Below are 26,165 nucleotides of genomic sequence, written 5' to 3'. Positions count from 1 at the left end.
GTTGGAGAACCATTTACCATTCGAATGGTCCTCAAAAGAAAGCAGGGGTAGCCATCCTTATATCAGATAAACTAAAATTTACCCCAAAGACTGTAGTGAAAGATGAAGAGGGACACTATATCATACTTAAAGGATCTATTCAACAAGAGGACTTAACAATCCTCAATATATATGCCCCGAATGTGGGAGCTGCCAAATATATCAATCAATTATTAACCAAAGTGAAGAAATACTTAGATAATAATACACTTATACTTGGTGACTTCAATCTAGCTCTTTGTATACTCGATAGGTCTTCTAAGCACAACATCTTCAAAGAAACGAGAGCTTTAAATGATACACTGGACCAGATGGATTTCACAGATATCTACAGAACTTTATATCCAAACTCAACTGAATACACATTCTTCTCAAGCGCACATGGAACTTTCTCCAGAATAGACCACATATTGGGTCACATATCAGGTCTGAACCGATACCAAAAGATTGGGATTGTCCCCTGCATATTCTCAGACCATAATGCCTTGAAATTAGAACTAAATCACAACAAGAAGTTTGGAAGGACCTCAAACACGTGGAGGTTTAGGACCATCCTGCTAAAAGATAAAAGGGTCAACCAGGAAATTAAGGAAGAATTAAAAAGATTCATGGAAACTAATGAGAATGAAGGTACAATCATTCCAAATCTTTGGGATGCAGCAAAAGCAGTCCTAAGGGGGAAATACATCGCAATACAAGCATCCATTCAAAACTGGAAAGAACTCAAATACAAAAGCTAACCTTACACATAAAGGAGCTAGAGAAAAAACAGCAAATAGATCCTACACCCAAGAGAAGAAGGGAGTTAATAAAGATTCGAGCAGAACTCAACGAAATCGAGACCAGAAGAACTGTGGAACAGATCAACAGAACCAGGAGTTGGTTCTTTGAAAGAATTAATAAGATAGATAAACCATTAGCCAGCCTTATTAAAAAGAAGAGAGAGAAGACTCAAATTAATAAAATCATGAATGAGAAAGGAGAGATCACTACCAACACCTAGGAAATACAAACGATTTTAAAAACATATTATGAACAGCTATACGCCAATAAATTAGGCAATCTAGAAGAAATGGACGCATTCCTGGAAAGCCACAAACTACCAAAACTGGAACAGGAAGAAATAGAAAACCTGAACAGGCCAATAACCAGGGAGGAAATTGAAGCAGTCATCAAAAACCTCCCAAGACACAAGAGTCCAGGGCCAGATGGCTTCCCAGGGGAATTTTATCAAACGTTTAAAGAAGAAACCATACCTATTCTCCTAAAGCTGTTTGGAAAGATAGAAAGAGATGGAGTACTTCCAAATTCGTTCTATGAGGCCAGCATCACCTTAATTCAAAAACCAGACAAAGACCCCACCAAAAAGGAGAATTACAGACCAATATCCCTGATGAACATGGATGCAAAAATTCTCAACAAGATACTGGCCAATAGGATCCAACAGTACATTAAGAAAATTATTCACCATGACCAAGTAGGATTTATCCCTGGGACACAAGGCTGGTTCAACACCCGTAAAACAATCAATGTGATTCATCATATCAGCAAGAGAAAAACCAAGAACCATATGATCCTCTCATTGGATGCAGAGAAAGCATTTGACAAAATACAGCATCCATTCCTGATCAAAACTCTTCAGAGTGTAGGGATAGAGGGAACATTCCTCGACATCTTAAAGGCCATCTACGAAAAGCCCACAGCAAATATCATTCTCAATGGGGAAGCACTGGGAGCCTTTCCCCTAAGATCAGGAACAAGACAGGGATGTCCACTCTCACCACTGCTGTTCAACATAGTACTGGAAGTCCTAGCCTCAGCAATCAGACAACAAAAAAGACATTAAAGGCATTCAAATTGGCAAAGAAGAAGTCAAACTCTCCCTCTTCGCCGATGACATGATACTCTACATAGAAAACCCAAAAGCCTCCACCCCAAGATTGCTAGAACTCATACAGCAATTCGGTAGCGTGGCAGGATACAAAATCAATGCCCAGAAGTCAGTGGCATTTCTATACACTAACAATGAGACTGAAGAAAGAGAAATTAAGGAGTCAATCCCATTTACAATTGCACCCAAAAGCAGAAGATACCTAGGAATAAACCTAACCAAAGAGGTAAAGGATCTATACCCTCAAAACTATAGAACACTTCTGAAAGAAATTGAGGAAGACACAAAGAGATGGAAAACTATTCCATGCTCATGGATTGGCAGAATTAATATTGTGAAAATGCCAATGTTACCCAGGGCAATATACACGTTTAATGCAATCCCTATCAAAATACCATGGACTTTCTTCAGAGAGTTAGAACAAATTATTTTAAGATTTGTGTGGAAGCAGAAAAGACCCCGAATAGCCAGGGGAATTTTAAAAAAGAAAACCATATCTGGGGGCATCACAATGCCAGATTTCAGGTTGTACTACAAAGCTGTGGTCATCAAGACAGTGTGGTACTGGCACAAAAACAGACACATAGATCAATGGAACAGAATAGAGAACTCAGAAGTGGACCCTGAACTTTATGGTCAACTAATATTCGACAAAGGAGGAAAGACTATCCACTGGAAGAAAGACAGTCTCTTCAATAAATGGTGCTGGGAAAATTGGACATCCACATGCAGAAGAATGAAACTAGACCACTCTCTTTCACCAGACACAAAGATAAACTCAAAATGGATGAAAGATCTAAATGTGAGACAAGATTCCATCAAAATCCTAGAGAAGAACACTGGCAACACCCTTTTTGAACTCGGCCACAGTAACTTCTTGCAAGATACATCCACGAAGGCAAAAGAAACAAAAACAAAAATGAACTATTGGGACTTCATCAAGATAAGAAGCTTTTGCACAGCAAAGGATACAGTCAACAAAACTCAAAGACAACCTACAGAATGGGAGAAGATATTTGCAAATGACATATCAGATAAAGGGCTAGTTTCCAAGATCTATAAAGAACTTATTAAACTCAACACCAAAGAAACAAACAATCCAATCATGAAATGGGCAAAAGACATGAACAGAAATCTCACAGAGGAAGACATAGACATGGCCAACACGCACATGAGAAAATGCTCTGCATCACTTGCCATCAGGGAAATACAAATCAAAACCACAATGAGATCCCACCTCACACCAGTGAGAATGGGGAAATTTAACAAGGCAGGAAACAACAAATGTTGGAGAGGATGCGGAGAAAAGGGAACCCTCATACACTGTTGGTGGGAATATGAACTGGTGCAGCCACTCTGGAAAACTGTGTGGAGGTTCCTCAAACAGTTAAAAATAGACCTGCCCTACGACCCAGCAATTGCACTGCTGGGGATTTACCCCAAAGATACAAATGCAATGAAATGCCGGGACACCTGCACCCCGATGTTTATAGCAGCAATGTCCACAATAGCCAAACTGTGGAAGGAGCCTCGGTGTCCAACGAAAGATGAATGGATAAAGTAGATGTGGTTTATGTATACAATGGAATATTCCTCAGCTATTAGAAATGACAAATACCCACCATTTGCATCAACGTGGATGGAACTGGAGGGTATTATGCTGAGTGAAGTAAGTCAGTCGGAGAAGGACAAACATTATATGTTCTCATTCATTTGGGGAATATAAATAATAGTGAAAGGGAATATAAGGGAAGGGAGAAGAAATGTGTGGGAAATATCAGAAAGGGAGACATAACGTAAAGACTGCTAACTCTGGGAAACGAACTAGGGGTGGTAGAAGGGGAGGAGGGCGGAGGGTGGGAGTGAATGAGTGATGGGCACTGGGGGTTATTCTGTATGTTAGTAAATTGAACACCAATAAAAAATAAATTAAAAAAAAAAAAAAGAAAGTCCATGGTATTTTGATAGGGATTGCATTAAACGTGTATATTGCCCTGGGTAACATTGACATTTTCACAATATTAATTCTGCCAATCCATGAGCATGGAATAGTTTTCCATCTCTTTGTGTCTTCCTCAATTTCTTTCAGAAGTGTTCTATAGTTTTTAGGGTATAGATCCTTTACCTCTTTGGTTAGGTTTATTCCTAGGTATCTTCTGCTTTTGGGTGCAATTGTAAATGGGATTGACTCCTTAATTTCTCTTTCTTCAGTCTCATTGTTAGTGTATAGAAATGCCATTGATTTCTGGGCATTGATTTTGTATCCTGCCACCCTACCAAATTGCTGTATGAGTTTATTAGTGTCCAGCTTCCTTTTAGTTTTTCAAATGCTTCAAGCTTGTAAAGCTTATATTGTCTTTAATGAATAGAACCCAGAAGCACAGAGCATAAATGAGTTACATTAAACAGAAATTCACTAATTTTATGGTGATTATTTACATATCTATCTCTCTTGTAAACACGAAGTTTTAAAAATACTTTTTGTCTTTATTCTACAGACTTTGTAATGTGTCTACTAAAATATTTCTGATAATATGGTTGAATGAATAAGCATATCATTAATGTTTAATTTGTCACTTGTAATCCTTACAACTCTTCAGCATACTAATTACCTTCTTGTTAGAATGATAGCAGGAATATCCCATGGCAAATCCAAGCTTTCAACTTCATTTCTCCTTAAACCTATAATTCAACTTCAATTTCCTCAAAGTTAAATCTTTCCTTCTGAATTGATAATTATACTGGCTAGTAACTGCCATAGTTTCCTCCTCATCATAATTCTGTACCACTCATATCTGCATTTTTATAGATACATATTAAAATGTCTTTAGAATTGCCTATATTATCTCTTCTACATGTAGTAATATCTCACTTATATCTATAAATATGGGCCAGCATAATTATTTTATTTTCTATTAAGGTATCTGTAAAAGTGAAATAAAAATAAGGCCTTTTATTATTCTAACTTCTTGTCTACCATGGGTTCAATTCTCTTTTGTTTTTTCTATCCAACTTAGAGCAGCTTTTTATGGCTTGATTGTACTTTTCTTTTCTTCTCTTTCATTCTTTTTTTTTTTTTCTCTTTTCTCTTTCATTCTTGTCAGCAAAAGATCTGTTTGTGATTCTTAATGACATCCTTAATTAACTTTAGAGCATTCTTTTTCTGTGACATAATAAGCATGCTAGTTGCAAAATTGGAAAAACTGTCATTTTAAGATGACCCACTCGCTAAGTATCCAAATCCAGGGATGTGGGAAATTAGCCAGTTCCTCAAGGAGGACCCACTGCAAGTGTGGATTCTGTTTTTTTGAGAATTTGTTGTAATTTGTAATTTTTTCTCTGACCCAGAACAATGTAATAACTATATTTACACAGTAGTTGCCTATGCCTGATCTGAAATTATTGTGTACCCTGCTCATTGGTCAGCAATTGTAACTTCTCAAATGTCTTCCTTCTGACTTCTCTGCCTACAGAAGTTGATGTTTACCAGTCTGCTTTGGTCAGTGACTCACAATTTTATTTATTTTTTAATTTATAGCAAATATGTTCGAAAATGTACAACTATACAAAATTTTTAAAGAGTGGTTTAATTGTCATTCATATGCTCATCACCTAGTTCTTAAATTTGTTAATATTACCCATATTTTGATCTATTTTTTCTAAAATATTTTAAATTAACTTTTAAGACATCATGATAATCACTGATAAACAATTCATTATACTTTTCTAAAATACAACAAAAATTTAAATTCTCCTACAGAAACATGATTTCATGAACACAAATAAAATAATAGTTCTTATCATAATTTAATAAAAACTCCCTACTCAAATTTCTCCAAGTTTTCTTGAATTGTCACAGATAATCTGCCTTTGATTGTGCTTCCTGAGTCACATTTAATCTAAAACAGATCTACAGTTTTCATGACATCAATTTTTCACTAGCCAATTTTTCCTATAGAATGTTACAATTTCTGAATCTTGATGACTGTTTTCTTGTGGTGTCATTTCATTTGTACTTTTGTCTCTTGTATTTTCTATAAATTGTAATTGAATCTGAAGACTAGTTGCAAGTTAAACATTTTGTAAAGAATAATTAACAGGTGACTCTATATAATTTGTTTTGTATTCTAGGATGCACATGATGGTTGACTGTTCATTGCTTATTCTGATGAGTGGGTTCAAGTGGTAGCTGTTCTATTTATTTTATTTTTATTCTATAAGTTTTAATTTTTATATACCTTTAAGCATCAGGCAGTTTGCAAAAAATAAAACAACACATATATAAACCTTTTACCCAGAATCATCAGTTGACCATATTCTGTCCTTTTTTGTTTTGTCCTTCTCTTTCTTTATCCATGTACACACACACATGCTCACACCCATATACACACACACATATGCATTTAAAACCTCTCTCTGGGCAATTTGACAGTAAGTTGAAATATCCCACTACTTTGCCTCTAAGCTCTGGAGTCCAACCAAACTGCATTTTATCCTGGTTAGTAATGTCGTTGTCATAAAATGATGCATTTGTTTTGAATGTCAATATTTTTTATCTATATAAGAAACAGCATTATCTATCTTATAAGATAAACATAAAGAATATAGAGATATTTGTTGTGTACCTAAACCAGGCATTGGGCAATCAGTAACCACTATTACTACTTTTATTACTTATTAGACTATGCTCTAGGATTTTTTACTTTGAATTCTATTTTAACATTTTCTGACTGTGACTAAGAGGTGATGTGAGAAACATCAGAAAACAGACAGGAACCATGCATGCACAAATAACTGTATGAAAAATTGTTGTAGGAAACCGGAAAAGTGTAGTGTGGAAAACATACTACTGACTATCACAAATTCTCTTATTCCCTCCACAGTCATTTTGCTAAGCAATCATACTGAAGTGTTCAATGCTGCTTCTAATGCTCTCAAAGCAATAGATCCATTTTTTCCTTTTTAAAATCTGTCTTTTGTCCCTGCCAAACTCTTGCCACCTGCATCCTCTCAAACACATCAGTAATGTTAATTTCTGAACCTTGAACTGTATGCAGAAGAAAAAAGCCCAACTAGTGGTAAAACATTTGCTAATATTCAGGAGTTTTAACTTTCTATTCCTTAATGGCCATTTGCTTTGGACCAGGATTACCAAACTCTACTGATTCCAAGATCAAAAATGAAATTTTGTGTCTATTAAGTAGCCTCTATAATTCACAGAACTCTTTCAAAGTTATTATTTTACTTGATCCTCAAAAATGGTTCTCTGAGATGCTGAAATTACTGTACACATTTTAAAAATAAATAATCCCAACCCAGGAAATGTCAGTGACTAATGTAAAGTAACACAGCTAATAAATTGATCAGGGTGTGAAACTTTTCCTCTAACTGCATACTCCTTGCTATCATGAGCATGCTTGACTGCTTTGTGGCTATTATTGGGGATATAAACTGCCTAAAAGGAATTTGGTGTCTGTGATGAAAATGCACAACCTCTCAGAAAGAGCAGGTTGAGTCAGCCATAGTCTTTGTGAAAACACAAAGAATTTGGGTTCCTTCCTCCTCATTTTTCTATCCCTAATGTATATTTATCTATATTATTATTTTTCTTAACCACCTCTTTCCCCTGTGTCTGAATCTTTGAACCCAAGTCTTTGGATCATCTATCCCCAGCTTAAGATCATTTGGAATGTAGAAAAAAAGTTATGATAGAAAAACCCATTAGGCAAGACAAAAATTGACTTTAATTATTTTAGATCAAGAAGCAGATACTTGGGACATCAAGAAGCAGTTGTTTGAGCATCCAACTCTTGATTTTGGCTCAGGTCATAATCTCAGTGAGATCATGATCTTGTGACATTGAGCCCTGAGTTGGGCTCCATGCTCAGCATGGTTTGCTTGGGATTCTCTCTCTCCTTCTCTCTCTGCACCCACCCTCTGCTCATACATGCTCACATGCTCTCTCTCCTCTCTCTCTTTCTCTCTCTCTCTCTAAAATAAATTTTGAAAAGAAGAAGAAGGAGCAAATATCTTCTCTTGCCTACCTTCACTCATCATCTAGGTTATTCCATCAGGTTCATAGCTTTAAATATCATCTCTATGATAATAATACACCAAAGTATATCCCTAGCCACAACACCCAGCAACTCCAGCTATGCATGCTCAACTGCCTAAATGACATCTCTAAGTGTACATTTAAATAACATCTAAATATTTAAGTGGCTCAAAACAAGCTTCTAAAATGTATGGACCTCGAAAATTGCCCTTCTCCTCCCATTTTTTCCCGTGTCCCATGACCTACTCAGGCCAACAGTGGACTCACACTGCGTTCACAATTTACCCATAAATTTTGTGTGATCATCAAAATACTCAGTTCCCAAATCTACTTCTCAATAACACCAGTACCACCAAGGTACAGGTCAACATCATCTCACACTTTGGTGCAATGATCTTCTAAGATCCTCACTTCTACCCTTGCCCTCACCTTAAGTTCATTTTCAATCCCAAACCAAATTGATCCTTTGAAATAAAAGTATGATTATGTCAATTCTGTATGGAGAAACCCTTAGTGGCTTATCAGCTCACTGAATAAAAGCCAGAGTTCTTCAGATGGCCTAGAAGGTCTTCCTAATATGTTCCCATGCCCAGTACTTCTGTAACCTCATCTTCTTATCTCCTCCAACTTTTATTCTGCTTAAATCTGTTTCAGTGAACATACCAAGCACCTTTCTGCCTTGGGACACTTACACTTGCTGTTCCTTTTGGGACTGCTCAAGATTTACTTCTTTACGTCCTGGAATATGCTCAGCATTTACTTCTTCACATTCATTCAGTTTGGGTTCAGATATCACCTTATCTGCAAAGCCTTTCCTAACTGTCCTATTTGAAATGATTAACCTTAGTGCCTCAAATCTTTCTATCTAGTTGTCTAATTCTCTTTATCTCCATAGCACTTTGCACTACCCCAAAAAACAATGCATTTTGTTTATTTGTTGACCTGTGGTTGGTTTGCACCAGCAGAATTAAAGCTTCATGTCTGAAAAATGTTTGTTTTCCAATGTATTTTCAGCTCCTAGAACAGTAGCTAGCTAATAGTAGGCACCCAAGAAATTGTGTTTGAATACATTAATATAAATAATTTTAAGATGACCCACTTGCTAAGTATCCAAATCCAGGGATGTGGGAAATTAGCTAGTTCCTCAAGGAGGACCCACTGCAAGTGTGGATTCTGTTATTTTGAGAATTTGTTATAAATTCGTAATTTTCTCTTTGACCCAGAACAATGTAATAACTATATTTACACAGTAGTTACCTATGTCTGATCTGAAATTATTGTGTACCCTGCTCATTGGTCAGCAATTGTAACTTCTCAAATGTCTTCCTTCCCAAGTACAAAATCTGTTGCACTTTCTGGAAGTCCCATCTTTTTATTTGACATCATTATCTGGCAAGAAAATGTGAATCAAAACTGCATTGAGATATCACTTCATACCACTAGTATGATGACTATAATCAAATCATCATATAATAATGTGAGGATGTGGAGAAATGGAACCCTCTCAAACTGTTGTTGAGAATATAAAGTAGTGCAGTCACTTTGGGTAACAATCTGGCAATTTCTCAAATTGCTAAACAGAGTTACCATAGGACTCAGGATTCATACCCCCAAGTATTCATTTCAAGAGAAATGAAAATATATGTCCATTTAAAAACTTGTACAGGAATGTTCATATCAGCATGAGTCAAAAATGGAAAACCCAAATGCCCATCCACTGAAGAATAGATAAACAACTTATGGTATGTCCATACAATTGAATATATTTAAGCCCTATAAAAGAATAAAATATTGGTATGTGCTACAGCATGGATGAACCTCGAAAACACTGTGTAAAGTGAAAGAAGCTGGTTACAAAAGCCACATATAACATAATTCCTTTTATATGAAATAACTAGAAAAGTCAAATCTATAAATCATAAAATAGATTAGTGACTCTCTTTAGGTTTTGGAGTTATGAGGGTGGAGGTGATATGATATCTAAAAGGTATGGGGTTTCTTTTTGAGGTAAAAAAATATTCTTAAATTGACTGTAATCATATTTGCACAAATCTGCGAATACCCTAAAACTATTGAAGTATATACACTCCAAATGGGTGAATCGTGTGATATGTGAATTTTATCTTGACAACATTATTAATAGTAACAAAAAATAAACTAAAAAAAAAAAAAAGAAAAGTGCTTCTGTAATGGGTCATATGACACAATTCATAGAGAAGATTATCCAGCAGTCCTGGAACTCAAAAAGAAAGTTGAATATCAGAGTATACACAAGGAAAAGCAATCTGGGGAAATAATTAAGCAGTTTATTAATGATTTGACTCTGAGTAATTGTGAAAGTTGTGGATGGAGCATTCATTGAAGCCTTAGGCTAAACCAGTTTCAAAGTAGTGCATGCATAGAATTGCCTGGGGTTCTGGTTAAAAGGGCTCTCTGGAAGAGAGAAGAGTTAGAGGAACCTCCAGACTTTTGTTTTCTGGAAGGAAGTAGAGCAATAAGAATAGTAAAAATATAGATAGATTTTTTAAATTAATTAAACTGATGCTCAAGTTTATAAAAAAACAAAAATAGCAAGGGGAAAAATAATGGAAAATTATTCTTATAAAATATTGAGATGTGTTACAAAGTCATAACAAAACTTTTTTTTATGAAAATATAACTTTTTGTGCTTCAGTCTTCTTGTACTATATGGATACGTGACTTACTCTCCATTCAGATATAAACTGAACAAACACAGAAAAGTATAAACAAATCAGTGAAACTGCTGGAAAATCCCTCCAAGCCATGAATCCTTATTAAAAATGTATGTTGGGATGACAAAAGTCTTAAATCACCATACTCTGAAAATTGTTAACTGCGGCCAAGTGTAAATGTTTAAAGAACCAAATAAAGAGCAAAGTGATACGAAAAAACTCATGAATTGATAGGTCAGAGCACTGAAAAGAAAATCTAGGATAAATCCAAGTATATAGAGATATGTAGTTGTTTAGGAGACATTTCTAAATCAGTGGTAAAAATATGAATTAATCGACAAATGATAAAGAGTTGGGTAGTCATTTAGAAAAAAAATTAAGTTTAGATCTGTTTCTTATAATTTCAACAATATAAATTCTGTTTAAGTCAAAAAATTTATGTATTTATTTATTTTTTTAAAGATTTTATTTATTTATTCATGAGAGACACAGAGAGAGAGAGAGGGAGAGGTAGAGACATAGGCAGAGGAAGAAGAAGCAGGCTCCATACAGGGTGCCCAATGTGGGACTCCATCCCAGGACTCTGGGATCACACCCTGAGCTGAAGGCAGATGCTCAATCAATGAGCCACCCAGGTGTCCCAAGTCAAAAAATTGAAAAAAAAAAAAAATATATGTAATGATATAATGAAAACAGAAATAATCACCATTAAAAAAGTTACAACACAGGCAGCCTCAGTTGCCCAGCGGTTTAGCGCCGCCTTCAGCCCAGGTCCTGATCCTGGAGTCCTGGGATTGAGTTCCACGTCAGGCTCCCTGCATGGAGCCTCCTTCTCCCTCTGCCTGAGCTTCTGCTTCTCTCTCTCTCTCTCTCTCTCTGTGTGTGTGTCTCTCATGAATAAATAAATAAATCTTAAAAAAAAAAGTTACAACACTTGGAAAATACTTATGTCTGTACTATATATTTACATTCCTATATTATACTTTACATAGCACACATGATTTGTGTGTGGAGATAAATTTAAAAATTGTTTAGTGCATAAAAAGGACAAAATAAATACAAAAATATCAACAAAAAAAGGAGTAAACATGAATATAGACAGCTCATTAAGGAAGGAGAACACTGAAGATGTCTAATGGATTGAAAGGAAGAGAATGGTTGGTTGAGAATTGAAGCACACAGAGAATATGGGAGGAAAAGAGGAACTGCTTCAAGCTAAGTAAGGGGTTCCTTCTTTTTGAGATAATGACTCTGAACTTACTTCATCCCCAAAGATAGTAGGTAATCAGCCTCAATGTACCTAACCATTCTTAAACAAAAAGGAGAATTGGGGGAATATGGATTGGCTAAGGAATATTACAAATTAAAAAGTATTCTATTTGTGTTTTCATTACTTATAAATGCAAAAAGATATACACACATCCTGTTTTCGTTCCTGTGGTCGTTTATGTTTGTATGTTTGGTGTATCTAATATTATGTATGTTTCATTTTCTTCAATAACATAGCATAAAGTCTGCCAAGTAAATTATCCTAGTTTAGAGCTTTTTTGATTTTTCATTCTTTTTTTTCCCCCAAAACAGTTGTGCTTCCATATCGGTCTCTGGAACAACTAAGTGGTAAAAAAGTGCCACATAAATTTAATCAAAAATAAAGTATTAAAAAAATAAAGCATTTCTTATTTAAAAAGCAGTGAATGTCTTTGAAAGTTACATGTTTTCAGTATGTTAGCCATTATACCTCAATGTGCCTTTTTATATATCTAATACTGGGGCTCACGTCTGGTCTTCTGTTAAATGATTTTATGTCTTGTGTTTATTCTATTTTCCTGCCTGCTTTCACAGATTCAACACCTAAATTTATGGTCAAGTAGAGAGGTCTGTAAAATACTGTCATTGCTGACAAAAGGAAGCTGTAAGAGATGCCATTTCACATCATTAGTGACAGTAGCACAGCAGGGGTCAGTTCACATGTTACTCTGAAGATACTGGTAAACCTTCAGAAGCTGGTGTGCTGGACTCAAGCTAATAGCTCTTCCCAAGTTTTAGAGATACTGATTATTTTGACTTTTCTAGAGGGTAGAGGTTAAGTGTCTAATATATGAAGCTTGATTGACCAGCTCAGAAACTACTATTTGAACTTTCACATATTAGTTAGCCTCAGTGTAACTCAGTTTCATCATTTTAAAAATGTTACTAATGAATTTTTTACATCGATTGTTTATGTTACTATTAACATTAATATTGATAGTATATTCATGAGTTCAAAGGCCTACAGTGTACCTACTAATAATGTAAAATTGATAAATATTACCCATTTACATTAGAAAGAATGAGAAGGCACTTAGCACCAGATGACCAAATCTGAGTATACAGATTAGTTTGTATAGGTGGAGACATCTCCACGCACATATTTTGGAACTTGAGTTTAGATTGCCATCTAAGAGGTAGCAGGCTAGTGAGAGAATGATTTTCAGAATTTTCAGTTATAATTCTGATGTTTACCAGGTGTGTGGCTTTAGACAAGTGGTTTTTAACTAATTAGCAGGCATTAACTTGGTGATTATTATATTCCTACTGCAGTAACAGGTGCTGGGAATAGAGAAGTGAATGAAAGATATAAAATCTCCCTCTTTCCTAAAGCTTACATTAGAGATAGAGCCTTTGTGAGATATCTAGAATTCCAGTGAGGTTTTGGCTTGACATTTCTAATCCCAAAGTTGCAACCCTGGCAGATCCATACACCTGGAAATGCTGTCTTGCCTCTGTGAGCCTGCATGAGGGTGCTGGCTATCTCTTTAGCATTGCACAGTTACAGAAAGGATACTTGCCTATAATTCTGATGTTGAGCAAAATATAAAGGAATCAGGGAGGGATTGTATTCATATGATGGACATTAAGAAACAAGAAAGACTCTACACAAGTGGAATTCCCATATCAAAATAATTCATATTCTATTTAACACATGTTAGGGGAACTAATATACAGAGATAGACAAAACAGGGTCTCTGCATACCAGGAGCTCAGAGACTAGTCCAGCTATAACTTAGCATGCTCACCCTGGCAGACATAAGATTTTATTTATTTATTTATTCATGAGAGATAGAGAGAGAGAGAGACAGAGAGAGAGAGAGAGAGAGGCAGAGACACAGGCAGAGGAAGAAGCAGGCTCCACGCCGGGAGCCCAACGTGGACTCGATCTCAGGTCTCCAAGATCACGCCCTGGCTAAAGGTGGCGCTAGACCACTGGGCCAACCGGGCTGCACCAAAGGAAAGTATTACGTAGGAAAACACAGAATAGAACTTTTCTTTTTAAATCAGGAAGGCAGATGGGAATAACATAGAAAATTATATGTGAGGAGAAGGAACATAAATAATGGGATTTTCAGGCAAAGACAAGCAAGGAACCTTTTAGACAGTAATAACATACGCAAAGCATCATACAGAAAAATGCCTGGTGAATTTAAAAATGATGAGAATGTTCAGTGACCCCTACCCCTTATTTTACCAAACACCTGGCTCCACACAACTCTAGCTATTTACAACCTCACAAAGGGGAATTAGATGGATTTGGTTGAAGCATGATGGGGAGTTAGAGAATAAGCAGTTAAATCTGTAGACTTCAGTTAGGCACAAATTGTGAAGTTGGATCATGCCATTCTTAAGAGGATGGATTTATCTTTCATGGAACAGGATATCTTAGAAGGTACATAAACTGAGAAGTAAAGATGTTAGAACTGATTTGGGAGCTATAATCCTGGTAGCAACCTGGATTAATGCTGAGCTAAAAAATATTGAAGTCAATGTAACCATTACAGATGCTGATACAAATGTTTAAAAAAAAAAAAAGAGATGGAGGCACATGGTGGCCCAGTGGTTGAGCATCTGCCTTTGGCTCAGGTCATGATCCCTGGATCCTGGAATCCAGTCCCGAATTAGGCTCCCCACAGGGAGAACTGCTTCTACCTCTGCCTATGTCTCTGCCTCTTTCTATCTGTCTCTCATGAATAAATAAATAAAACCTTTAAAAAAATAAAAGAGATGACATCTTGAGAAGTAAGAAAAGCTGGGTTTAAAATAAGGAATAAATAGTAGGTCCTATTTTATTTATTCAACCCATATTCATTGAGCACTTATGTTGTGCCAGACATTTTCTAATTTTTGTAGATTTAGCTAAACAAAACTGAATGTCTGCCCTCATTCAACTTCTATTTTAATTATCTGAAAACTAAGGAAACATCTGGCATATGATAGGTGCTGAGAAAATGTTATTAAATGAATGAACAGATGGTTTAGATTAATTCAAGGAGATAGAGAATGACTTTAAGTTAGGAGAGCAACTAAATATCGAAACTATTAACCCAGATCTGGCACATTAATGGCAATGAAATACATCACCATGCCTCCCTTCAGGATATTATTCTAACTAAAAAAACAAGAGGCAGGGTGTGTGTGTGTGTGTGTGAGAGAGAGAGAGAGAGAGAGAGAAACAGAGACAGAGGCAGAGACAGAGACAGACAGAAAGAGGCAGAGAGAGGATGAATTAGCAACTTAAAGAACCATGTTGAAATGTAAGTGCCAAATAAAGGACCTAGAATGTTCTCTAGTGTTTCAAATTGAGGAGGAGAGCCATATGCTAACAAGGGAAGTTTTGCAGATGAAATAGGATTTAAATGGTGATTGGGATTAAATGATTAAAGAAACTACAGATGGGAAAAGTGTGTACCAGATGGGAGAACAATGTGATCAAAATATCTATGGAGAATGTGGGGAATAACCAAGTCCATTCTCAGGGTAGCAGAAGGAAACTTGTCTGGGGGAAGAAGATTCCAGAGAGAACTGAGAGATGCAGCTGAAAATGAAATAGGCAAATTGTAGAGATGGTGTCGATGAAGAATGACTTTCTCTCTCATAGACCTTGCTGAAATCCTTTGCTGTCTTGATTTTTAGACTGATATAAGTCAGACTATGTCCTGGAGGGGTGGAAAGAAGTTTCCTCAACTCTCTTAAGATCCCTGGCTAGGTCTGAAAATTAAACTGTTCAAGAGGAATTAACAGGAGTGAAGCATATAAATTTATTTAATATAGATCACAGAGCCTTTGTAGGGAAATAAAGACCTGAAGAAACCATTACACTTGAGTGCTTTACTGCCATGTGGGATGCAGAGTGGGTAGTTGTAGAACAAGGTGATAGGGCAAAGAATATAAGCTAAGTGTAGTAAATGGAGGAAACCATGAGGCCTGTTGGTTCAGATTCTTCTCTTTCCTCTTGGAGATAAAAAGGATGTCCCTTTCTTCTCAGGAAAGGTATGGAGAGGGTACTTCTCACATGAGAGTCTTATGACTTGTTTCAGGGAAGGAAAGGGCTAGGTCAGAGAGACCTTTCTGCTTCTGCCATTTTCTCAAACTCCTTCAGCTGAAAATATTGAATATGTCAAAGTACCACATTTGAGGTGACATATTCTGAACCTAGCTAGGCCTAAATTGCATCATGCATCAGTGTCTGTCATCCTTTGCTATTTGGCAACCACTGCACCATTAGTAGCTAAAATGTTAGGGTCCCTCATTATGATATTGCTAAACAAAATGTGGGACTCTACAGATACCAGTTACATTTGGACTTATAACAACAGATAGATTTTTTAAAGATTTATTTATTTATTTATTTATTTGAGAAAAAGTGAACAGGGGAGGGGCAGAAGAGGGAGACAATCCCAAGCAGATCACACTAAGCACAGAGCCCAACATGGGGCTGGATCACACAACCTTGAGATCATGACCTGAGCTGACAAGAGTCTGCTGCTTAACCGACTGGGCCACTCAGGCACCCAACAGATGAATTCTTTATTTTAAGTATGTCTCATGAAATATGTAGGACATATTTATACTGAGAAATATCCCTTGATATTGAATTTCAAACTTAAATTCAAATTTAACTGGATGTCCTGCATTTTCTTTTGCAAAATCTGTGAACTCCTCTAAAACTATGAAAAACATTGGACTCTGAGCAGTTCTTACCCTGTTCTAAGAATTTCAAATGGACAGTTGAAGATCTGTGATATCCTTATTTAAATTAAACCCATCTAATGTTTAATTTGTGTGAAGGGAAAATTATTTTCTTCAAAGGAATTCTCACTGTGTAACGATTTCTCCCGTATTGTTTAGTTGCAAAGGCAAGTGAAAAAAAAAAAAAATAACAAAATGAGTATCCTGTTTCGGAATGAATTGATGTAGAAATGGCAGGTGTCTTGTGTGACTACCAATTCCTCCTCTCAGTGCGGGCTGAGCCCCTGAAGGGGTTAAGTCTCCAAGCCACCTTTAAGCCCTTGGAGTTCTGTTTACTTTAATGGAAATCACTTTTCCAAGGCTCCTTGCTGGTTCTGAAAAATCAGGTTAAAGGTCATCCTGTGACTCCAAGAATAATAAATTTGCAATTTGTACTTTTCTGACCTCTAGAAATATTTTTAGGTTTTTGAGGCCAAAGAAAACAAAGCAGTGCTTTGAAAGGACTGGGGAGCTATCAATTGATCAATTTAAGTGGGATTAGCTGATAATTGGGTAAATACATTGTTATTGATGTCCAGAAGGAAGAAGATGTGCCAAGAAAACACTAATGCCTAGGCCTAGATTTATCTGCTAATCCTTGAAGGAGGCAGTTTACTGAGGACATGAGTAATTGCTCTGTTAACAGATTTATTCTTCCTTTAAGCCCCATATTTGGGGCTTAAATCCTCCCCTCTTTCCAGCCATTCAAAATGTGACCTGAGTCCCACTGCCCAATGTTACACTTTGCAGCTCTTCCTAGTCATGTTCATACTCCGATTTCTTTGATTTGACATGCAGTACCCTAGCAAAAGACTGGCGCTCCAGCCACAAGTGCTTTATGTGAGTAAACTTTGAGGAATTTTGCATTTGATTAAACAACCTGGAAAGACTTGCTTCTTCTCTTTAGCTGTATTTTTAACCAGATTACTTTTAAATAGAGCTTTAATGACAATATGGCTCAGTGGGAAAAGGCCAGGACTGGAAACCAGGAAACCAATGTTTTAATCTTGACTCTGTCTGTAATTAGCTTTGTGACCTTGATTAATCTTATTACATTGTCTAACTCTTTTGGCCTCTAATTTCTCATTTGCGAGTCAAGGGAATAGAGTTGAGATTGCTTCCAGCTTGAACTATCAATGAAGGGATAAAAGTAATTGATCTGTATTTTGTTTTGAGCATACCAACTACCAGGATTTTTTTTCTTATGATTTTCATTTCTGTCTTTTTTTTTTTTTTTTATGTAGAAACATGTTATCTCAACAACATGAATGCTACTTGGACTTTCTTGAAATTTTCACTGAAAGAAGTAAGACAGTTGCAGTGAACAGAAACCCCATGACATCCAACTCATTTTAAAACAAGTTTGTTTTATTAAAATGAGATCCAAATCCAAATATCTAAACATATGTGTATACATAGTCAAAACAGTTTATACATAAATCTTTTCCTATTATTCTCTTACGTAAATAGCAACCTCTTTAAGATTACAAAATAATTATCTAGTGATTATCCTTTCTTTTCATGGATTTCTTGATCTGTTTGGGTAGATTTCATACCTTTAGTCCATAGCTGACCTTTCTAAAGACTTCTATGATTAAAATAGACAGTACTCAATTTAAAATCTCTTCATTTTTATTTTATGTCTATTATATTTGGAATCTTTAAAGCCATCTTGATCTTCAAGGACAGAGTTAGTACCATGATGTTGAGAGTTCCTTTGTAGCATATATCTTATTAGTGAGTAAAGGGCCTTAGCAAGATTCACATCTATTTTGAGAAAAATCAACAACAACCAGTCAGATAATCTATAAAAGAAAGAAAGAATAATCATCCCAGCTTCATTTAAAATACATTAAAGAATGTATTAGTTATGGTATATGCTAAGCTTCTTAAGAAATATGAGATAAGGAATACTGTGGGTCAAACAAGATAGAAATTTCTATCTCAAATAACTAGGTTAGCAGGAAACATGAGAAAAAGGAATTCATGTGGTGAAGCAGCTAGGCATATGCAGAGAGCAGGTAAAGGAAACTTGCCAGGAGCCAAGGTTAAGGCCATCATTAAAAGGTAATGTGTGTTTCATAAGGTTATCTAAGGGCCTAAGTTCCTTTGTCTTGTTGGTCTGCATTCATTAGAATGTTCCTTTTACTTGGATTGTCAATGGGTGGCTTTCATTCCAGTCACATGTTTCTCCAGATAAAAAATGTAGAGTAAGCAGCTTCCTGATACAGAAGTGACCCAGAAGTTTCATCCTTCACTCTGCTCATGTGTCATTGCAAAAGCTTGCTCACATGGTGCCTCCTAACTACAAGGGAGGCTAGGAAATGTAATCTGACTGGGTGGCTATGTGATATGCTTTTATCAAAAGTTCTGTTACTAAAAAAGGAAGTGGAGAATGAATATGGAAGTCTCTACTACAGAGATGTCATGGTCTAATATTTCTTTTTTTTTTAAATATTTATTTATTTTAGAAAGAGTGAGTGGGAGGAGGCACAGAGAGAAAAAGTCTTCAAGCAGACTGCCCACTGAGTGCAGAGCCTAATGTGGGGTTTGATCCCACAACCCATGAGATCAGTTTCATGAGCTGAAACCAATAGTCAGCCCCTTAACCAACTGAGCAACCCAGATACCCCAAATGGTCTAATATTTCTAAATATCCCTATGACAATAGGCAAAACATTTTATAATAATTCCATATGAGCAGTCCAGTCATCATAAAATCTTGGTGATAATGATCATGTTTTAAACACTAGTTTTAAACCTTCAGTTAATGAAAAAACAAAACAAAACAAAAACAAAAACAAAAAAACATAAGGACAGATACTTGAGAACTTTCAGTGGAGGCCGAGAAAATTAAGGCCATTCCACTTTAAGTTCAGCTTTAGCACAAGTACAGCCATCCCAGGCCCCTGTGAATAAGAGTTGAACTTTACCTTACTTCAGTTACAGGAAGAAAACAGCTTACAGCTTAACATCCTAGAAAGCCCCATATTAGAATGAGAACAGAGCCCAAGCCAAGGGCAGGAAGCCCCATATTAGAATAAGAACAGAGCTCAATGCCTTTGAAAGCCCCATATCAGAATGTAAACAGAACTTGAGAAATTCCTCCACCCCTTCTGGAGGTCCCCTAGACCAGCCCTTAAAACTAAGCTGAAACCCACCTCAGGGTCCAAGTCCCTGCTCCACTGTGTCGGGTACACTTGGACCCAAGCTCGAGCTTGTAAATAAACCCTCATGTGTTTGCATCGGTGTCGGCTCCTTGGTGGTTTCTAGAATTCGCAATCTTGGGCACAGCACTTTCTTGCCACCATGAAACACTCCAGACTAAAAATAGGTTTACTTTTAGGATGGTTTCTTCTCCATGTTGCCAAATCTTGAATTCTTCTTGAAGGTCTTTTCAAGCCCAGGCATATGTAATATTACATTTGTGAATCGGTTTTGCCCTAACTGAGCAGATGTTAAAAGCATCTTAAAGATTAAAGACTTATTGGTCCTTAGAACAGGAAAGAACCAAGCTCTAGAAATAAATTATTATTCTAGTTGTTCTTTCTCATGGCATCCATGTTCATCTCTGTGCACATGCCCCATTCCCTTTCTATTCTCTCTAAGCAATCTTTACTTAGATTCTATAATGTAAATCGTAAAAGAACTAGCCAAGATCATACAAACAGTTAACATTAAATGGAGGAGCTCTTTCCTGGTGACCGTCTCATGGTAACTGGACAAGTTATGAAGTGACTGGCCTTGGGCCTAGTATAACTTCCAGAATAATTCGGGGCCACTTCTGAACACTTACCTGTCAACAACAGAATCCCTAAACAGGTAGCAGTTTTATCTGAAAAGCAAAGATGAATACTGCACATACTGTGATAAATGAAGCTAGTGCCATATTTTATTTAATATATCATTGATTTAAGGCACATCATCATTTATGTATTTACAACATAGCTAACTAATGCTGCTACTTAAAACACAATTCATTTTGACAGGGTACAAAGTGAAAACCTGGTGCATCATGTGATTGATATGACACAGTAACTACATTGTTTTTAATAATAGAGATGATAACCAGTTGTTAAACAATTATGTGGCAGAAATGATTCTAGGTGATTTGCATGAATTAAATAATTATTATAACCATCATATGAAGAATAGTAAATATAACAAATCTATAAATCTAATTTATTATATCTCTGGTAAACAATCATTTACACTTAAAAAAAAAGCAGGGGGCACTTGTGTGGTTCAGTCAGTTAAGCGTCTGACTCTTGGTTTTAGCTCAAGTCATGATCTCAGGGTCCTGGGATGGAGCCCTACATCAGGCTCTGTGCTCAGCAGGGAGTGTGCTTGGGATTCTCTCTCTCCCTCTGTCCTCCTCTCCCCTCAACTAAATAAATCTTTAAAAATAAAATAAAAGGTAGGGAAGCACACTACCTCACATAGTGCACCATGTATTTTTGTAAACACTGGATCCATTCGTTTATTCTTTTCCAGTCTTATTGAGATATAATTGATGTATAATATTGTATTGGTTCAAGGCATGTGAGATAATGATGTGGCATATATATATTTTCAAGTGATATCACAATAAATTTAGTTAAAAATTCATCCCCTCACAGTTTTATTTTTGTGATGAGAACTCTTAAAATTTACTCCCTTATCAACTTTTATATACATGTACAATGTTGTTAACTATAATCACCTTATTATACATTAAATTCTTAAGAATTTTTCTTATAGCTGTGAATTTATGCCTTTTGACCACCTTCACCTATTTCCCTGGCCCCCCACTGCTGTCAACCACCTATCTGTTCTCTGTTTCTAGATTTTGTTTTTTCAGATTGCACATATAAGTGGGATTATTTAATATTTGTCTTTCTCTGTCTGACATATTTCACTTAGCCTAATGCTGTTAGGGTCCACCCAGGTTGTAAATGTCAAAATTTTCATCTTTTTTTAGAGGAATAATATTCCATTGCATATACATGCTACGTTTTTTTAATCCATTTTTCTGTTGATGGACACTTAGGTTGTGTCCATGTCTTGGCTATTGTAAATAATCCTGCAATGATCATAGGGATGCAGATATTTTTTTTAAGATAGTGATTTTGTTTCCTTCATATATATACCCAGAAGTGAAATTATTGTATCATGTAGTACTTCTATTTTTTAAGTTTTGAGCACCTTCCATAATGTTTTCTATAGTGGCTGTAACAATTTGTGTTCCCACCAATCATGAGTAAAGGTTTCCTTTTTTCTATACCTTTGCCAACACTTGTATCTTTTGTCTTTCTGACAGTAGTCATTCTAACAGATATAAAATATCTCATTGTAGTTTTTATTTGCATTGCCTTGATGATCAGTGATGATGAGCACCTTTTCATGTACCTGCTTGCCATCTGGTTGTCTTCTTTGGAAAAAAAAAAAATGTCTATTTAGTTCCTCTGCCCATTTTTAAATTGGATTTTTTGTTTTCTTGCTATTGATTTGTTTAAGCTCTTTATACATATCAGATGTTTACCCCTTATTAGATATATGATTTCCAAATATCACCCATTCTGTAGGTTGCCTTTTCATTTGTTGATGATTTCTTTTGTTGTGCAGAAGTTTGTTTGTTTGTTTTTTTAATTTGATGTAATCCTACTTGTTTATTTTTGCTTTTTGTTCTTGCTTTTGGTGTCAAATCCAAAAATTAATTACCCAGACCTATGTCAAGGAGATGATCCTCTGTATTTTATTCTTTTTTTATTTACTTATTTTTCTGTATTTTCTTCTAAGACCATTCATTTTTGAAGGCATTATTTTTTAGATAGTTTTTCCTGAGGCTGAATAATTATTCTTACCAATACTTTTTCAATAGTACTAATTGTGCTACTCTTTCTTATGAGTGAAGTGTCTCAGGTAAAATATTTAAAATCTGCCATCATGCCACTCTTCAAACCCTCTCTGTGGTAATCCTCCTTAGGCCTTACAAACATTTCTGAAATAACATGGCAGCCTGACTTACTGTGATTCTTTGTGCCCTCCTCTAATCAGGATCTGTTAAAACCTCCAGCTGCTGTTTAGGCTGGCTATCTAAGCCTCATTACAGGGCTGGCTGACTGCCTGAAAGACTAGTCCTATCTCAGGTGTTATCCTATAATGCTACTACTTAACTGTGTGCTACAAGGACATGAGCTGCATCCTTCATGCCACCTGAGAAGTCATCTTTCACTAATTCAACAGAACACAACAGAATCTATAGGATATCAACCATCTTGGTAAGTATATATTTCTAACCTACACAGATTAGATGGGATAAAACTAGAACAGTCACTGTTACTTATGGTTGTCCATCGTCATGGCATCCAAAGACAAAAAAAAATAATAATACAAAACATAACTTTGAAACTAAGGAATTATAACTTTTGGATTAAGGGCAAACTTCTATATGCAGATTCAAAGGTACTAGGAGGCTTGGAAATGTTTTTCTTAAATCACTCATATGAAATATCTCATTATGATGGAGAAAGTAATCTGCCTAGGTTTCAAAGCCTCTGAAATGGAGAAAATGAAAAACTCGGAATTAGAGTATATGTATTATTTGTCATAATAAATACCACCCAACTTATATCTTTTTCTTAGCCTCAACTTCCTCTTTTATGATCAACAAAATAATTATGCTCTGTACCTAACAATTCCAAAGCCAGTTAATGACTCATTAAGATTTTATCATTTTTGTGACATGTTATTGAACTTGGCCTCCTCAGGAGGCTGGTCCAGTGATTACTGGAGTAACTAGCAAATGTTTAATCACCCACTTTATTACCTTTCTATTAATAATAAATACCAGGAGGTAGATATACATATGATTGCATTGCTAGTTTAATATTAGCATAAGAAGTTAAGGTTTGAAATATTGGAAAGCTAATTTAATTTGAACAGCATCACACTGGTATTTGGAATGACAGCTGTGGAAAACCACGACAATAGAAATCTCTGTATTCCAAACCAGAAAAACTCACTGATACATTTGTAATGCTTAATTAATATCCTCTTCATGGAATCTGGAACCCTTCTAAGTAGTTGTATTTCCTTAAACTTTTGCACAGTGTTGTCTCTCAGATTATTTGTGACCTTCAATATTTGAGAAGTTAATTGTTAAAATGACTATCTTATTTATGTCACACATAAAGGGGCTCCAAATAAGGATTATCCCTCTAAAAACATATGTTTACCTGCTTAGTTTTCTCAAGCTTCTGATTATTAAATGCAAATAGTAATAAGACTGAATTCTGAATAAATATGTATGGTTCTTTCTACTGTCTTTGAGAAAATAAGGCAGGTCATGCTTACTTCTAACAAAAAAATGCTACCACTAATAATATTTTTAGGTATGAAGGATTAGCAAATATTTTCTTGAGTACCTATTATGTGTCAGGCACTAATCTTTGCCACAAAAATGCTCATTTTTGATACTGGTGTGGTATACATGAGAGATGACACTCACCTATGAGACACATCTCCAATGTGCAATGCATAATATGCCAACTATTGCTTCATTTGCCTCTGGCACTCAAAAAAGAGTATCAAGATATAACAGTATTGTTATACAAATAATATTGAATATTGACCTTACTGTAATTCATATGACATGAATATTGGATACTTAAAATCATATTAGTGACAAATTGCTCATGACAGGTCAAGACCAACTAGCATGTCTAACACCACTGCTCAGAACCAAACTCTTCCATGTTCTTTAAGTCCAGAAGAACTTCTCATGGTCTCTCTCTCTCTGTACCATTTTCACTCTTGCCCCTTGTGGCTTTGATCAATTTCATTCTTCATCCTAAATCCTCCTTCCTATCTGTGACAAGAATCCAGTATCTATCCATCCCTCAATCACAATTCACATCTTTTATTTTCCTTAACCCTCCTCCAATTATTTCTGCAAGTAAAATTTGCTCATTCATTAAATTCCCATTTTAAGTATTTATTATACATCTATAATGTATAAAGCATGCTCTCACTGCCCATTTGATTTGTATCAACCAGCACTATTTAAATCAGTTTAATAGGGTTTTCTCTATTTCTAATTGAAATGCCAACCTTACTTTTTAAAAATCATGACAGGAAGGATACATGTCTTACATTTCTTTCTTTCAGAATACATAGTATAACTTAAAAAAAAAAAAACATATATAGCACTTCAAATTCATGTTGATAGATTGGTTTATGCTGATGTTAGTGTTTTCTGTCCATCCATGTTGATATGCCTAAAAGGTAAATTAAAGGTGAGAATCTCAGCATCACGTGGGAAATTAGAAATGCAGAATTTTGGAAATCATCTTAAACCTACTGAATCAGTGTTGTATTTTTAAAAGACCCCCCCAGGTGATTCTCATGTATATTAAGTTTTTGGAGCACTGATAATACTGAAGCACAAGAATTTTAAACTTTACAGTATTCAGGATATATAGAATATTTATTACTCAGGATACAGAATATTCACAGTACTGGGTTAATGGTATTATTCAAAAATAACTCTTGTCCAAAAACAGAAATCTAAAGGGAAAATGATTAGTCCCTATTATTAATCCCATATTTTAAACATTAATAAGCATGCCATATCAGTACTATACATAAACTATATAACACATTAAGTGCTCAGTATATTCTTGTATTGATGTGTAGACTAATGTGTAAAAATGATTTGTCAAAAGGCACACAGACAGTGACTTAACTGGATTTTAACTAGTTATTGTTTCATTTTACTTAATATACTTGGAAAGTCTATAAAGTACATAGTACTACTAACTTTATTTTAGTGATGAAACTAAAGTTTAAAGTGATAAGAAATGCCCTTTTAATCATTAGAGCAAATAAATAAATCAGGGATTCATGCATAACATCTCTGTTCTTTGATGCCATGTTCCTAGGCATGGTGTTCAGTGATCACAGCCTCCCATAGCATAGATTTCCAAATATGTGAAATAGAGAATAAGCATGGAAAATCAAAGGAAGTCAAAGAAATTTAATTCCGAAAAAGAAAGCAAGGTAGAATGTAATGTATGTTGATGCTGAAAAGGAGGCAAGATTCATTTCATGGGCTAAATTATAAATTTTTTTCTCAAAGTAGTACTGAATCATTTTAAACAGGAATGTGATATAAGTACATGTTCTGTGTCTGAACAGACTACTCTAGCAGCATTATGGAGAGCATATTAGAAAATAGAATGAATGCAAGACTATCTAATATTTTATGCAGAATTCTAGGCCAAGATTAATGGCAAACTGGATTGGAGGATTTGGCATTAAAAAGATGGAGATAAGCAATTGAGTTTGAAGATTAGAATTAAATCAGTAGGAATTGGAGATAGATTTGGTATATTGAATAAAGGCAAAAACAAGTCTCAAAAAAGAGTTTAAGGTCTCGGGTCTTCTACTGGAATAGATGAAGTCA

At 35.5% G+C, this 26,165-nt stretch overlaps 1 long non-coding RNA gene across 1 annotated transcript in view; it reads left to right on the top strand.

Annotated features, from left to right (window-relative positions):
- The window catches only part of LOC144295500 (uncharacterized), a 146,295-nt gene that overhangs the window by 111,087 nt on the left and 9,043 nt on the right, over nt 1–26,165 (top strand). Inside the window, exon 3 of the long non-coding RNA XR_013362632.1 lies at nt 22,757–22,980. This is a non-coding gene — a long non-coding RNA (uncharacterized LOC144295500). The remainder of the gene's footprint in view (nt 1–22,756; nt 22,981–26,165) is intronic.

This window comes from Canis aureus, chromosome 23 (genome assembly GCF_053574225.1).
Source record: "Canis aureus isolate CA01 chromosome 23, VMU_Caureus_v.1.0, whole genome shotgun sequence".
Lineage (NCBI taxonomy): Eukaryota > Metazoa > Chordata > Mammalia > Carnivora > Canidae > Canis > Canis aureus.
This window is presented reverse-complemented; position numbering and strand designations above follow the sequence as displayed.